The following is a 14,935-nucleotide window of genomic DNA, read 5'->3' as shown; positions in this document are numbered from 1 at the left end:
CTAACTTTCTCAGCCTAAAGGCAGAGAGGTAAACTTCCACAAGGTTACTACAGTCGTGCCTACGCAAGCCTCCTTCATATTCGCCCAAAGGGAACATTCAGCTTTAAAAAATAAATTAAAAAATAAAGCTGAGGTTTAAGGTAGTCTGTGTTACATTAGCCCATGCCCTAAGAACCCTCATTATGAAAATCAGTTTCCTAGAAAAAGCACAGGACACACACTCATAAAAGAATGGCAAAAAAGTTTTAATCTAATTAAATAAATGCTAATTTTGTAAATTAACCTCAAGCCTATGGAATAAAGCATCCCTAGCATCCAAAAACTCAGGGCTATAGGATACGGAGTCATTACTGCTATTAAATGGCTTTACACAATATTTGGTATAATGGTTCACACCTGGAAATAAACCTAAGACACTTGATTGACAATACTTCACTATATTTAACTCAAGATTTGGGCTAAATTAAAGAAAATGGAGTGTTGCTCTCCAGGACTGACTACATAATTTGCAGTTCCAACGTTATATAAAAATGCAAGTCCCTTGTTCAAACATTATTTAGGATTTCAAGATAGTGACAGTAGAACATTAAACCAAGCATGGCACCCTTCTGAATGCAGGGCTCTGTGCTACTACTGCACAAATCACTCACTCTGTGAAGTTGGCGTGCTGTCTATTTCCTTCCTTAATTCCTGAAGTGCCTTTGAAAAACTCCAGCTTCTTCTCATTTTCTTATGCATCTTCTTCTTATCTGTCCCACTCAAGTAAGGGGAATAAGCACTATAGTACTTTTCTAAACAAAGAATCTTCTCTAAATTATAAATCATCCCACTCAGCAAATGCAGGTGACTTTGGTTTGAATAGCAATATTTTTCCATCCCACTGCATGTGGATAGGTAGATGAATAAATAGCTGGATGGACTGAGTGACTCAGCAATTAAAAAGGTTTTGTCAGTTTGAGACAGCAGGGTGTATGTGTGTAGAAGGTGAAAATTTTGGACCTAGAATCAAAGGGAAAAAAAAAAGAGGTATATCTGCATTTGAAACATGCATATCAGCGAGGGTCATCAGTTATGCTGAGAGTTACAGAACAGACTTTTAAAAGTTAAAGCACTCTACCTCCATGTCAAGTTCAATGCAGTGAGCAAATTTTATCAGTCTGGTGTCCTTGTAGCATCAAAGGAATATTTGTCTGTTCCCCCTTGTTAGCACCCAGGAACAGGGCATGTTTTGCCTTTGTAAGGAGACGAAATGCTCGCCTGATAAATCACCTGTCAATTGAATCAATGTAGACAGCTAATGTAGCTAAATTGAGAGAGGAGGAAGGCCTGAAAGGGAGGGGGGGTAGGAGAAGAGGGATTTGGCAACTACACAAATAATGCTATCTAGTAACTTACTTTTTGCTTTAGAAAAAGGATATAGCAATATGTTTCTCTGAAGTACACTTTCTCACCCTCCCACCTCTTCCTTGAACCACATCCTTTGAGGTATCTTTTGTATAAACTACAATTTGCATATGCACTTTGAAATGAGGTGGCTCCTATACACCATACCAGCTTTCCACTGTCCTGTCTGCTTTTTGAAGAATGAATGAGACCACCCTATTCTGGTGCATCTGTTACTTCACAGTACCGAACAAAGCATTTACTATACCATCTGAATAGTTAGATGTTCTTGAAGTGAGTTATGATTAAATTAATTAAATAATTTGTTAGAATCTAACTGGATTGTAAAAAAAGAAAAATGGATTTCCAATCACTTTGACCGAGTGAATGTTCTTTCATTTCTAATATGGCGAATTATATCTGTTAAAGTTCCTCTGGTGGAGTTGAATTGTGTGTGGCTCCAAATTGGCGACAGTTGAATTAAAACAGAAGTCATTGTATCTGCTCTGTGGGAAAGTCAAGGCTCCCAAGACAACCAGTGAAATTGGAGAAGCTGTCAGCTAATCAATCTGACAAGGATTAACATCCGCAAACAATTGTTTGGATTTGCTCTTTCTGTCTCTGGTGACAAGGAAATGTGAAGTGTAAAAATTGATCGTCTTTTCCTGTACAAGCTTGTGACAATATTCTATAATTGAGGATAAATACATCGATTCTAAAATTTATTTTAATCTTTGACATTATAGTTTTAGGTAATCTTAGAATATTCAAGGAGGGGGGGATCCAGGGTATCTTAAGAATGGCTACAATAAAAAAAGAATGGCTACAAATTTTACAAATGTAAAATTGGAAAAAGTTTTAAGGTAGATGATGATTTAATGTATTTTCTTAAGGAAAGAGTTCAATGCCACGCCACAGAGTGTTCTTTAGGATCAATGCTGTACCATATTACGTGAGGAATACATGTGCTGTTCTGCATCATGGAAACCCATTATTTCCCCTGTTTCCCTAGAAAATTCCTTTAAGCCTGAGATCAATCATTGCCTCCCCTTGGAGGCCTTCCCAATTCCAGAAACCAGCAGGTGATCCTTCATTGCTACTGTTACACGAGTACAACTTCTTAGAGATAATGGTTTGTGAATTTTTGAGATAATGTGGGGCATTAGGTCTGGAAAACTAGATTGTTGAGTTTTGTTTTTATCCTGTAACGAATAGCATCAGAAGGAGGAGAGTTATATTTTGCTTTTTGTTGAAAGTGGAGACTTTGGAAGACTTGCCATTCAGTGGTTTGAATGATTCTTTTTAAAGGATATATTCAAGAAACACTCACTGAACACTTACTACATGCAACAAAATCACATGCATTGTGTGGAAATGAAAAAATTAGTTCTTGTTCTTAAAAAAAGTATGATCTGGCTGGAAAGAGAAACATAAAAAAGTTATCATGATGCAAGAAAAAGAACGGGAAGTGTAGCAACTTCAAAGTTAACCAAATTGCACAAGCTGAGAGATGGTTCTACACTAGGACTAAATAGCAGAAACTATGCCAAAATCCTCTTTAGCCCCAGAGTACATATCAAAATTAAGGAAATAAGAGAGAAAAAATTGCCCTTTGAAAGAAATAAAAAGATCAAGGATGAATGAGCAAAAAATGAACTACAGGTTGGGGAAAGCTTTATTACAGTTAAAAATGATTCCATAGGTTTAAGCTATTGACAAAAAACCAAGTAAAGAAACATTAGTTAACCAATTTAAAGGATGGTTTCAAAATTTCCAAATCAAAGAAAGGGAAAAAAATGCACATAGATACTTATTATGAGTACTTAAGTCATAAAATAATTTCCAGGCAAATTAAAAAATCTTTAAAGAGATGTATTTCCACAAGCACTTATAAGTACTTGTAGTTTATAATGTAAAAGCATGATCTTAAGATAGTTATGCCATCTAGAATCTTAGAGGCTTTTCTGTATACTAACCCTCTTGACTTCTTGAAACTTTATGAAAGGGCCAATGTGTCTGTTGAGAAAATTACTTGTTTCTTATTCTGTAGACTTAAACTGGATTTAATCATCACTTCATATATAACACATCCCTTTCCCCTTCAGCCCCCCACCACACACACACTCTAAATTTAATTAAAATAACTCAAATGAAACTAGAGATAATTTGTTTTTTAAATAGACTGCCACATGCTCCATTTACATAAAACCCATTAGTTTGCATTAAATACAAATTAGCTGCTGATATGAATTAAATCACGTATAAATAGTTCAGAATAGCCGCAGAACCAGGCATTTTAATTAATATAACTATTAACCAGATTTATTTGTAAGGTAATCAAGACTCTTACTCATTTATTCTTCAGTACAATAGGCCAGGCGATACTGCCTGCCCTAGAACAGGCCATCATTTCTATAGGAATACAAATCTAGGAGGAAGATTGATTAGATTCCCTGACTTCAAAGTGTGCAAATGCTCAAAGCATGCCAGTTTATAAATTATGGCATCTTGGATGATAAATGCAGAATCCCCTCAAATAATTAACTCATACAATTTATTGATCACCTGAAATATCCCACTTGTTTTATTCCTTCCATACTTGGTCCTGGTTTAATTTAAAGCAAGATTTTTTTAAAGTATGAAATAATGGTCCTTTGTTGCTATTCTTATTTTGACTAATTCATGCATCACTAATAAGTATTTCATAGTTAATAAGAACTTTCCAGACTAATTAGAATTTGGAATTTAGCAAAAACATCTATGTTAGTCCAGACACTTTTTGTTCCAAGCAACTGAGCCTCAAAGTGACTTGCTGAATATAGATTCACATAGATAGGTGCACAGAAATGAAAACCCACATGCTGACTTTAGGCACAGCTAGATCCAAGGCTCTAATTAGGTCACCAGAATGACTATGGCTCTTACATTCCCAAGGAATGCTTTTCTCTATAGCTTCCATTCTGTTTCAGACTCTGCTGTCATAGTGGAAAGATGGCTGCCAGCTGCTCCAGGCTTAATGCACGCTCTCAACAGCCCCATTTTTTTCCCCAATAGTTCCAATGAATGTCCCTCAAAATGAGTCTTATTTGCCTCAATCACTTATGCCTCTGTCTATGACAATCACTGTGCAAAAAAGAACAGAATGCTCTGATTGGCCTGAGTTACATGCTCACCCCAGAATCTGGGGAAAGGACCAGTCCCAAGTGAATCATAAGAATTAAGAGTAGGGGGAATATTTTGACAAAATAGAAGGTTAATTGCTTTCCTACAAAAATGATGGGGGAGGTGCATTGATGTGGTGAATGCCGGAAGGAGCAGATATCCATTACAGAATTGTAATCCTTGCTTTGAAGCTAAATTGTCAGCCTTCTTCAGTCACCTCATTTAAGAAATGATTTATCAATCAGTAACAAATCAAAGATAGGCAATCAATATTAACCTGCAAAAATCCCTGATGCAAGCAACCACAGACTTGTAAATGGCAGCCATGGATATTCAGCAAATAAAGTACCTATATAGAAAGCCTTCATCAGCCTTAAGTCATGCTGTTGGACATACAATGTTAAAATATCAATGCTACATTATGTGTGCATTCTAACTGAAGATTAGAGAAGATTAATGAGACAGGTTTAATTGACTGTAACAGAAAGTCCTAGGCATTTGTAAAAGAAAAATACCACTTAAGTCATAATATTAAAATTTTGACATAAAAAGCAGCATCTCATATTAGCTGCTGAACCTAGGTAATTGCTTATATTTTCTGCCCATTTCAATAACAATATTTCATTCCAATTTTATCCTATTTCTTTCAGTCTTAAGTGTTATATAACATGTGACAAATATTGACACAGCAAAAAACAGGCATGCTTAACTTTTTACATGACATGAATGCCTTTGGTAACTTTATGAAGCCTATGAACAGCACAGAACCCTTCTAAAAGTACTTTAAAGTCTTAAAAAAGTTATAGAATACACAGGAAACCAATTATATTGAAATATAATTATTAAAAAAATTGAAATTGCAATATGTGTTCTTCTGTAATAACACATTAAATAAAAAGCAATACCATTGGATTATAATAGATGATACTTTGAGATACTATAACTCTAATATGATATGAAAATATCTAATATTTCAATTGGGTAAAATGTTACAAGAACTACTAATACTAATGTGGTTTGTGGCCTATAATCACAATTGAAGGAAATGTAAACTTCAGTTCAAGGTTACTGAAAATAAACATGTAAATTTTCCCATCCTCAAACACGGACTTCTGCCAAAGGACATTTGGCCATGACTTGAGGAAAAAACTGTACAAATCACTGTAATAAGACATGCTATCCATCACCTCTTGGACCCTTATTGCAATTTTCTTATTCAACTGTAGTTGATTCCCTGCCATATTTTCACAGTAGCAATTCCAAACTTTACTACCCATTTCTATCCCAACTTTTTATTTCTGTGTGGTTAACTTTGCCTCCTACATTACTTAGAAGTGAAAGCAAACAGCATTAGTTTCCTTCTCTATATCCTAAAATGGTTTGAATCTTTGTTTTCACCCTTTTTCTTAAGAGTCTTACAGATTGCAGAAAACAGGTGCCTGTCAGTTAATTGGTGATTAATGAGAGAAACCAAGGAATATAAAGATAAGAAGAAACCATTCTAGCCGTACTGTAGTTAGGGCTCAAAAAGAAAGAAAGATGCTATTAGGATAAAATAGGAGCTCTAGTGTTCTCTTACCTGCTTGAAACCCAGTCCTAAGTATGCAGGGCCTCACTTTCTCCTATTAAAGATAGTAAGGGTTGGGCCAGGTTGTGAAACTGTGACAATTTGTTTATTTAAAGATAGAAGATGAGAAATGTGGCATAACCCAACTCTATTTGATACCATGAAAGACGAAAAAGAGAAAAACATTTGGATGGTTTACAGTGAATCCCACGAAGGAAATGGGCTTCTTCCTTCCAACATCCCACTTCTCTCAGGGTGTACCCCCATGTGAAACAGTAATCCTACGTGTATCTCTTCCTCCCTGATGCTGACTTTGAGGAACATTGTTCCACAGTCATGAAGTTTATTTTTTTAAACGGAATATTGATTTTACCATGAAAGAGAATGAATTTGCTTTCTAGCCATTTTCACTGAGATATACTACTCACCAAGCAAAAATGCCTAGGACCATTTGGGGTCTTTCTTTCCCCTGAAGGGAAAAGGAATTGAATAAGATGATTCCATATTCAGAATTACGATTACCACTTGACCTCATGGGTCCTTTGTTACCCAATTTCTTTGAATCTAAAGACAAGAACACTTAAGAAATCCTGATAATTTGTCAATATTCTGGCCAAAGATTATTTGTACAAATAGAAGTTTTGTGGATGTAATTAATTGTAAAGAAAAGTTTATCCTATTTAGGAGACCCATTTTCCCATGTGATGTAACTTTTATTCAAAGATCTGTTTCTCTTAAGTGTTTGGGCCTACTATGGGAGAAAGACTATATGAGGTTTTTATTTCTGTAGAAATACTGAGTATGGTAATCACACCTCATGGTTACTTTTTTTTTTTTAACATTTTTATTGGAGTATAATTGCTTTAGAATGGTGTGTTAGTTTCTGCTTTATAACAAAGTGAATCAGTTATACATACACATATGTTCCCATATCTCTTCCCTCTTCCATCTGCCTCCCTCCGACCCTCCCTATCCCACCCCTCTAGGTGGTCACAAAGCACCGAGCTGATATCCCTGTGCTGTGCGGCTGCTTCCCACTAGCTATCTATTTTACTTTTGGTAGTGTATATATGTCCATGCCACTCTCTCACTTTGTCACAGCTTACCCTTCCCCCTCCCCATATCCTCAAGTGCATTCTCTAGTAGGTCTGTATCTTTATTCCTGTCTTAACCCTAGTTCTTCATGACCATTTTTTTTTTTTTTAGATTCCATATATATGTGTTAGCGTACGGTATTTGTTTTTCTCTTTCTGACTTACTTCACTCTGTATGACAGATGCTAGGTCCATCCACCTCACTACAAATAACTCAGTTTCGTCTCTTTTTGTGGCTGAGTAATATTCCATTGTATATATGTGCCACATCTTCTTTCCATCCATCTGTCGATGGACACCTAGGTTGCTTCCATGTCCTGGCTATTGTAAATAGAGCTGCAATGAACATTTTGGTACATGACTCTTTCTGAATTATGGTTTTCTCAGGGTTTATGCCCAGTAGTGGGATTGCTGGGTCATATGGTAGTGCTATTTGTAGTTTTTTAAGGAACCTCCATACTGTTCTCCACAGTGGCTGTATCAATTTACATTCCCACCAAGAATGCAAGAGGGTTCCCTTTTCTCCACACCCTCTCCAGCATTTATTGTTTGTAGATTTTTTGATGATGGCCATTCTGACTGGTGTGAGATGATATCTCATTGTAGTTTTGATTTGCATTTCTCTAATGATTAGTGATGCTGAGCATTCTTTCATGTGTTTGTTGGCGATCTGTATGTCTTCTTTGGAGAAATGTCTGTTTAGGGCTTCTGCGCATTTTTGGATTGGGTTGTTTGTTTTTTTGTTGTTGAGCTGCATGAGCTGCTTGTACATTTTGGAGATTAATCCTCTGTCAGTTGCTTCATTTGCAAATATTTTCTCCCATTCTGAGGGTTGTCTTTTCATCTTGTTTGTGATTTCCTTTTCATGCTTACTTCTTAATTAAAGTTGGTACCACCTGCTTTGCCAATGGATGCTTGAGGTTTAGCCTTCAGAGCTCCAGAGTCTTGCAGTTAAGATGATTCAACTATTCTTTGTTTCTGCTGCTAGTGCTCCTGCCTCTACCCAATAACATTAGTCTAACCTCTTTTTCTCTATTTCCTGCCTCTTGCTTGCTTATTGCTCTACCACCTGCCAGATTTTATTGCCTTCTGTCTTCTCACCACGTGGATTCCCCTGGCTGGTGGCATACTGCCTTGTTTCAATATAACTCTCGACTTTTGTATTAATCTGCTGTTGCAAGCTGCTGCCTCTATCTTTATACCTCCCATGCAAACCCTCCAAGGGAAATGGGGTGGTGGGTCAGTCAACCACACTCAGTTTAGGGAGCATTTGCTTGTTAGAGCTCTCGGGCCAAGCCACCTCACTATCTTCTGTCTAAGATGGTTTTAGAGTCAAATTGCTGATCCAGTCATCAGTTGCCAGAGTGGTGGGGTAATAAGGCACAAAGCATAGCAACCAGACCACAAGAAGCTGCCAGGAATGGATGAGGGATTGAGACAGGTGCTAGATATGTGTATTTTCCAGTGATTTCAAGGGACAAAATATTTTCTGTCTTCCAAGGTTCACAGTTTTTCCATGTCCACAATTGAAGTGTTTATACCTCCCCAAACATTTGTTTTCTATTGAAATTAAAAAGACTTGTTTTCCAAATCTGTTCCTTACATGATCCCTTCTAAGGACTCACATCACTTGTTCCGTTTTTTCACCTCAGTTCTTTCAATGTTGCTATTGAGCCACCCTGATAAGAAAATATAGGAGTTTTGCAAACTAATCAGATTAGGTATTAAACTGGCAATTTGTTTTTTATTGTTTATTTGTTTGCATATGTTTTTTAATCTTGGGACAACTACTCATATCCCATTTAGGTTCTCTAAACATTTCACCTTGGTGCTGTGCTTCTCTGGGTTGTTTTAAACTACATAAAAACATTGAAATCCATTGAAATCCATTACAATCATCATTTTTATCTCCCAGTATCTGATACTGTGTCAGATACAGGGAATATTCACAATAAGTATCCCATGAACAAAAATAAGCTTAAGCAAAATGAATTAGGATGGAAGTCTGTTGGCAGAACAGTAACAAAGCCAAATACAAATAACATACTGTCTACAGTTTGGGATTATCCAACTAAGTAGAATACATCTGCTTAGTTGCATATTCTCTGTCTCGTCAGAGATAGAACTGCAAGTTCACTTGTGAACATAAACTTTCTTCATCACTACTTTCCATGCAAAGTACATTGGAAATATATTTGATATAAAACAGAAGCATTCTTTTTTTAACTGGCTAAAATAAATTCTACCTGTGGGTAAGGTCATTGTATTTTTAGATACAGATGAGGAACATCTAATTATGTGAACATCTAATTATGTGTCTGTCTGTGTATATATACATGCATAAGTCAAAAAAACGAAAAGATTGGAAATACTAAAAAACATGAATGTAAGACTGGTCCAGAAAAATAAATTAGTTTATTCTCTTTGATGCTTACACAGTGTGCTATATAATGCTAGACTAACATGTTTTCCACTGTGTTTGAGCATTAGTTAGCAGGGCACTGTATCAATAAGGAGATAGACGTAGGTGTCAGTGCCTAGAAAACTCAATCCCTTCACAGCCAGCTGACCTTATGAGTCAGAAGGACATCAGTCCAGTTAGAGCTCTCTGGCCAAGCCACCTCACTATCTCAGTCTAAGATGCCACTGAAGTGGCACTAATAGTGAAATACAGCAAATGCTCCAAGTCCTTTTAATAGCAAAAGGAGGTCAAGCTTCCAGATGTTTCCACTGATTCATAAATAATTGACTACTGTTACAGTTACACTGCATTGTAATGGAGTTAGACCATGTGGCTAGCATTAGTTTGAGTAGTATAAAAGAGTTCAACCAGTATTTAAGAAAATTTTAAATCAGCTTACATATCATTTATTAATAATGTCCTTAACATCCTTTTTTACACCAATTTCTTTCCAGCCAATGTAGTATTTAGATAGTAAAGGCTTTCAAGTAATAAAATTATTAAATAAGCAGAAAACTACATGTCATCTCTTGATCCCAAAGATTGTCTCTGAACATTGCAGTTCTTGCTGAAAATGTTTATTCTGTTAGCAATACTCATAAAATCCACACACAATATCTGTACCCCTTCCCTGTGTCCTCCATTTACTTACTGTTTGTCTTCCCCTTTTTTAACCTAGTTGTTGTCCAAAGGTCTCTGAAGACAAAAAAACAGTTCTTTTTTTAATAGACTAACTGCTGTTTACTTTTTAAAATCTGTGCTCCACTAAACTGTCCTGCCCTAGAATTTATCTGTCACACCTCTGACCACATCCTTCTCCAGCCAAGCCTTAATTAGCATTTTGACACTTTCTCCGTAAAGATTCAGTAAAGATTGATAGCAGCTGCCAGGATAGCTATTTTATATTGAGTGGTCAAGAAAAGCTGCATTAAGGTGGAGACATTTAAGCTGGTATCTGCATGATTAGAAGTCATGCAAGAGCAAGGAAGAAGTAGAGGACCCTAAGGCGCGAGTAATTTCACCATGGTCAAGGAACAGATAGAAATCCAGTGTGGCTCGAGAGTACCGAGCAAGTGTCATAGTGGAGGGAAATTGGGACAGGGCATGTGCTAGCCAACCATGAAGAGCTTGGAAAGCCAGAGTAAGGCATTCAAAATGTACTTCACATGTGATGGGAAAGCACTGTGAATTTAATGCAGTGGAATGAGATGAAATATTATATATATATATATATATATATATATATATATATATATGTATATATAAATATTTTACTGCTCAATGGAGAATAGATTGATAGTATAAGAATAGAAGTAGGGGCAACTAGGTAGCAGTGTACTGTGGAAAGTCAGGTTGGAGATGAAGGTAGCTTGAACTCAAAAGATAGGACAATAGAAGTAAATTGATTCAGGATATATATATAGGAGATAGAATCAACCAGGCTTGCTGATTAACTAGTTATGAGAACAAGGGAAAGAAGAGCCAGGGATGTCAATATGCAGTATTTGGCTTGAGCAGCTTAGAGGATGATGATGTTTCAGTCGGTATCTCCATTTGAGCCCAAAGGCAGGAAAAAAAAAAAACCCATGTTCCACATCAAGGCAGTTAGGCAGGAGGAAATTCCCTGATACCCAAAGGCATATCAGTCTTCTTGATCTATTCAGGCCTTCAAATGATTGGATGGGGCCTACTCGCATTAGGAAGAGCAATCTGCTTTACTCAGTTTACCAACTGATTTGTTAATTTCATCCAGAAATACTGCCACAGACACACCCAGGATAACATTTGACTAAATATGTCTGGGCACCCTGGTGCCCAGTCAAGTCGATGCGTAAAATTAACCATCACAACTGGTCTGTATTCATTTCTTATGCTTTTCATTTTGTTACCATAGATTCAAGGAAGATGCTTCTTTCTGGGGGCATACATTCCACAGATGCACTGGGTACAATTCTGGTTACCTACTCAAGAACAGCCCTTCTGTAAATAAACAGTAAAGATTCCCTCCTTTGGTTATTTTCACAGTAGCTGTACGTATAAGGGAGGTGAATATAGCCAGGACTTTAAGGACAATGCTATCCAAGGTCTGAGTCTTGCCCAATCAAATGGCCCCATGATAAATCTTGGAGTCCCTGTCTTCTTTAATTGTAAAGTCCATGTGCATCCTAAATGTACTATACATAACTGTGTAGACTTTGCTAATTCTCCACGTTGAAGTTAGGACTCCAACAAGTTCTGTTCATTTTGACACTTGCTCACTTTCACTTCTCCATCTTTATCAAAACAACTTTGTAGCTCTTGGGGCAGAATTCTACTTTATTGGGCATTTGTAATAAAGCTTTAATTCTCAATATGTTCTCAAGGGGTGTAGCATGTTTGATTTGCAAATTCTAACAGACAATCTAAACATTTAAAAAATATCTAAAAAAAGCGTTGAAAAATTCTCTCAGATCCTTATCTGGTTTGTACTTGGGAGTCTAGTTTTTCAATTGCTTTTCCCCACATACACATCACCGTCTATTCATTTCTTGATATGTTTATTTGTAAAATAAGGTAGACTTAGTATTTTACTATCCAATCCAATACAAACTCAACACACATACACACACCCCATACTTTTTAACATGTATTATACTTTGGAAATTATTATATATTCATGCACTGTATTTATGCCATCAATTTTTATTTTTTCAAGAATCAATAACTATCTATATTTACAAATATCATTCACAATTCCTGTAGGTTATCAGAATTGATTCAAACCTGTATCTGAATTGTTAGAGTTGTTTGAAACATGGAGGTCGGAGAATAACAAAGGTCTGACAACAAAACAGATTTTCCATTTACACATATGCATGTGTGCTCATACAGACACAAACACACACATCCACGTACACAACTTTGAGCATATTTAGCTGAATACCTCTGTATCTATATATTTTTGGGTGTTTCTGCAATTAAAAATTCCTTAAAAATTTTTTTTCCTATGGTCTATGCTCCCAAGATATCCAGGATGAGGTCTATAGAAAAATATGAATGGCTCATACCTTATTTCTTTTTTAAATACATTTTTTTCATTTATTAGTGAAAATAACAGTTATTTGCCTCCGTGTGCGTGTGTGTGTGTGTGTGTGTGCGCACGTGTGCATGTGGGTAACCATAGAGAGCAAAACACAAGCTTTATTTTTCTTTAGTTTTCTTACTGACGGGTAGATTCATATCTATTTTAAAATAGAAAAATTAGCACCACTGTGAAGATATTCGTATGTCTAGATAGAAATCCTTTTTACTTCTATTGTAATTCTAATATGAAAATTGAAAAGCCAAAAAAAAAAAAAACAGCAGGATTTTAGTTCTGAGGAACTAAACAGTCAAAAAGAACCACAAAATCACTTGAATGTCAAAACTGTACTGTGCAAGTCTCATTCTTAGCCACCAGTAGGTTCTCCAGTCCATATTTTGGTCTATCTACCAAACATTTCTTATATATAATCTTTCATATTTTCCTAGCCTCTTCTGTCTCTTGTTTTAGTTGCTGCTGAGACAATCCAGCTGTGCCTAGGGTTCAACCAACTTTGCAATGGCATAACCCAAGACTGCCTCACCACATGTTTGCCTTAAGCATGCCTTAAGTTTGCCTCTGCATGCCTTAAGCCTTATGCCTATAGCTTCTTGATTCACACCAAAGCTTGAGACATCTTAGGGCCCCTCAGTGTCCATACATGCACAAGCTGGACGTATGTGAGTTAAAACCCTGTGGGCTGAACCAAGGAGACAGGAGGTCTGTGAAGTGACCTATGGGATACAGGAGGCGATTAATCCATTTTCTCCCTCTTTTTAATATAGACCATACTGAGAAGCCGTTGTTTATATGGCCTTTTGGAAGAGGGTCTCAGTGAAATCCATCAAGAGGTTGCACTTGACACAATGGCAGTTGCCAGCTAAACAACACATCATTTTACTGGTAATTTCTCTTCCTGCCTCACTTCTGATTTCCCTCACTCCCTTTCCCTGGGATTAAACTCGAAGCTCCACTTTCCAGAGAGCTCAGATTAAAACTGGTGTTAGGAATAGCCCTCAAAGACAAAACTCATAGGTCTATTGGCAATAAAGATTCATTTGCTGATGGTAAGCTAGATGATGGTATGTTATGGTGTATAGTAGCTTTGCAATTTCTAAGAATTTGTTTTGCAGTTAAATAAGGTAAGGTTCAGATAGAAGGTAAGTTGCTGCATTTTACAATGGCGTTGCTCTTTAATGGTATGGGGCAAAAATAATCATAAGAATTGTGCAGTGGGCTGGCTTTTATTAACAGCACTGGGATCTGTGACAGAAGAAAATAATAGACTAAAGAGAACCAAATGCCTACTGAAGCCCAAGAGCCTCTATTGCATCTTTTTAGAAACTCCCTTATTCTGTAACCAAAACGCAGACTGCACCAAATATACATCCTTAAACAGGTCTCCATGTCAAAATCAGGTCTCTAATAGAAAAAGACAAATTATTGGCTTTAGGGTTTCCTAGTTACTAGTTATAGGAAAATTTAAGGCAAATAAAGTGATACCGAATTATAAATGGTATTATTCAATAGAGATAATTTAACCTGAACATGCAAATAATTTCAAGGTCAATCTAAAATAAAATTTATTTATCACTCTGGGAAAAGTTATTAAGCACTAACATTCTCAAGTTGATATAAAACAAGTCCTCTTTCTAGATGTTCCTTGATGCAGCCATTAGAAGGTCATCCTGGTTGAGGCAAACAATTGACCATATAGAAGCTTCATTCTTGTAACTGTGTGAGAAATTTGCCATTTAACTTCCATGTGGTTATTATGGACATGAAACATGAAACAGTGTTCTATATTCTTGTTTTTTCCAGAGAGTTAGATAGCAATGAACAACTCTTTGCTTTTAGAAAATTTTAATAACTTGTGTTTACAGGTACCCAAGATATGTTATTGTGTCATGCTATCAGATGTACCAAAATCTGAAACTGGTAGATCTGTTTTGTGTTTAACAAAATTCAAATGCATTTATCAACAAACAAATGTTTTCACAAGGAAAAGGTTGTGTTTTCAACGTTAAACGACCCTATATAGTTTTTCTATACCAAAAACAAGTAGATTTTTCATAGAATCCTTACTAACTATAATTAAATATTTATTCTTCTTTTAAAATTTTAAAGAACCTATGCTAGGCTGATCATAACCAGTGGATAAAGTAACCATAACTAATTAATTTATGCTGTACTCTGAATTGATAAAC

Source organism: Phocoena sinus, chromosome 3, assembly GCF_008692025.1.
Source record: "Phocoena sinus isolate mPhoSin1 chromosome 3, mPhoSin1.pri, whole genome shotgun sequence".
NCBI lineage: Eukaryota > Metazoa > Chordata > Mammalia > Artiodactyla > Phocoenidae > Phocoena > Phocoena sinus.
The sequence above is the reverse complement of the archived record's forward strand: the minus strand, read 5'-3'. Positions refer to the sequence as shown.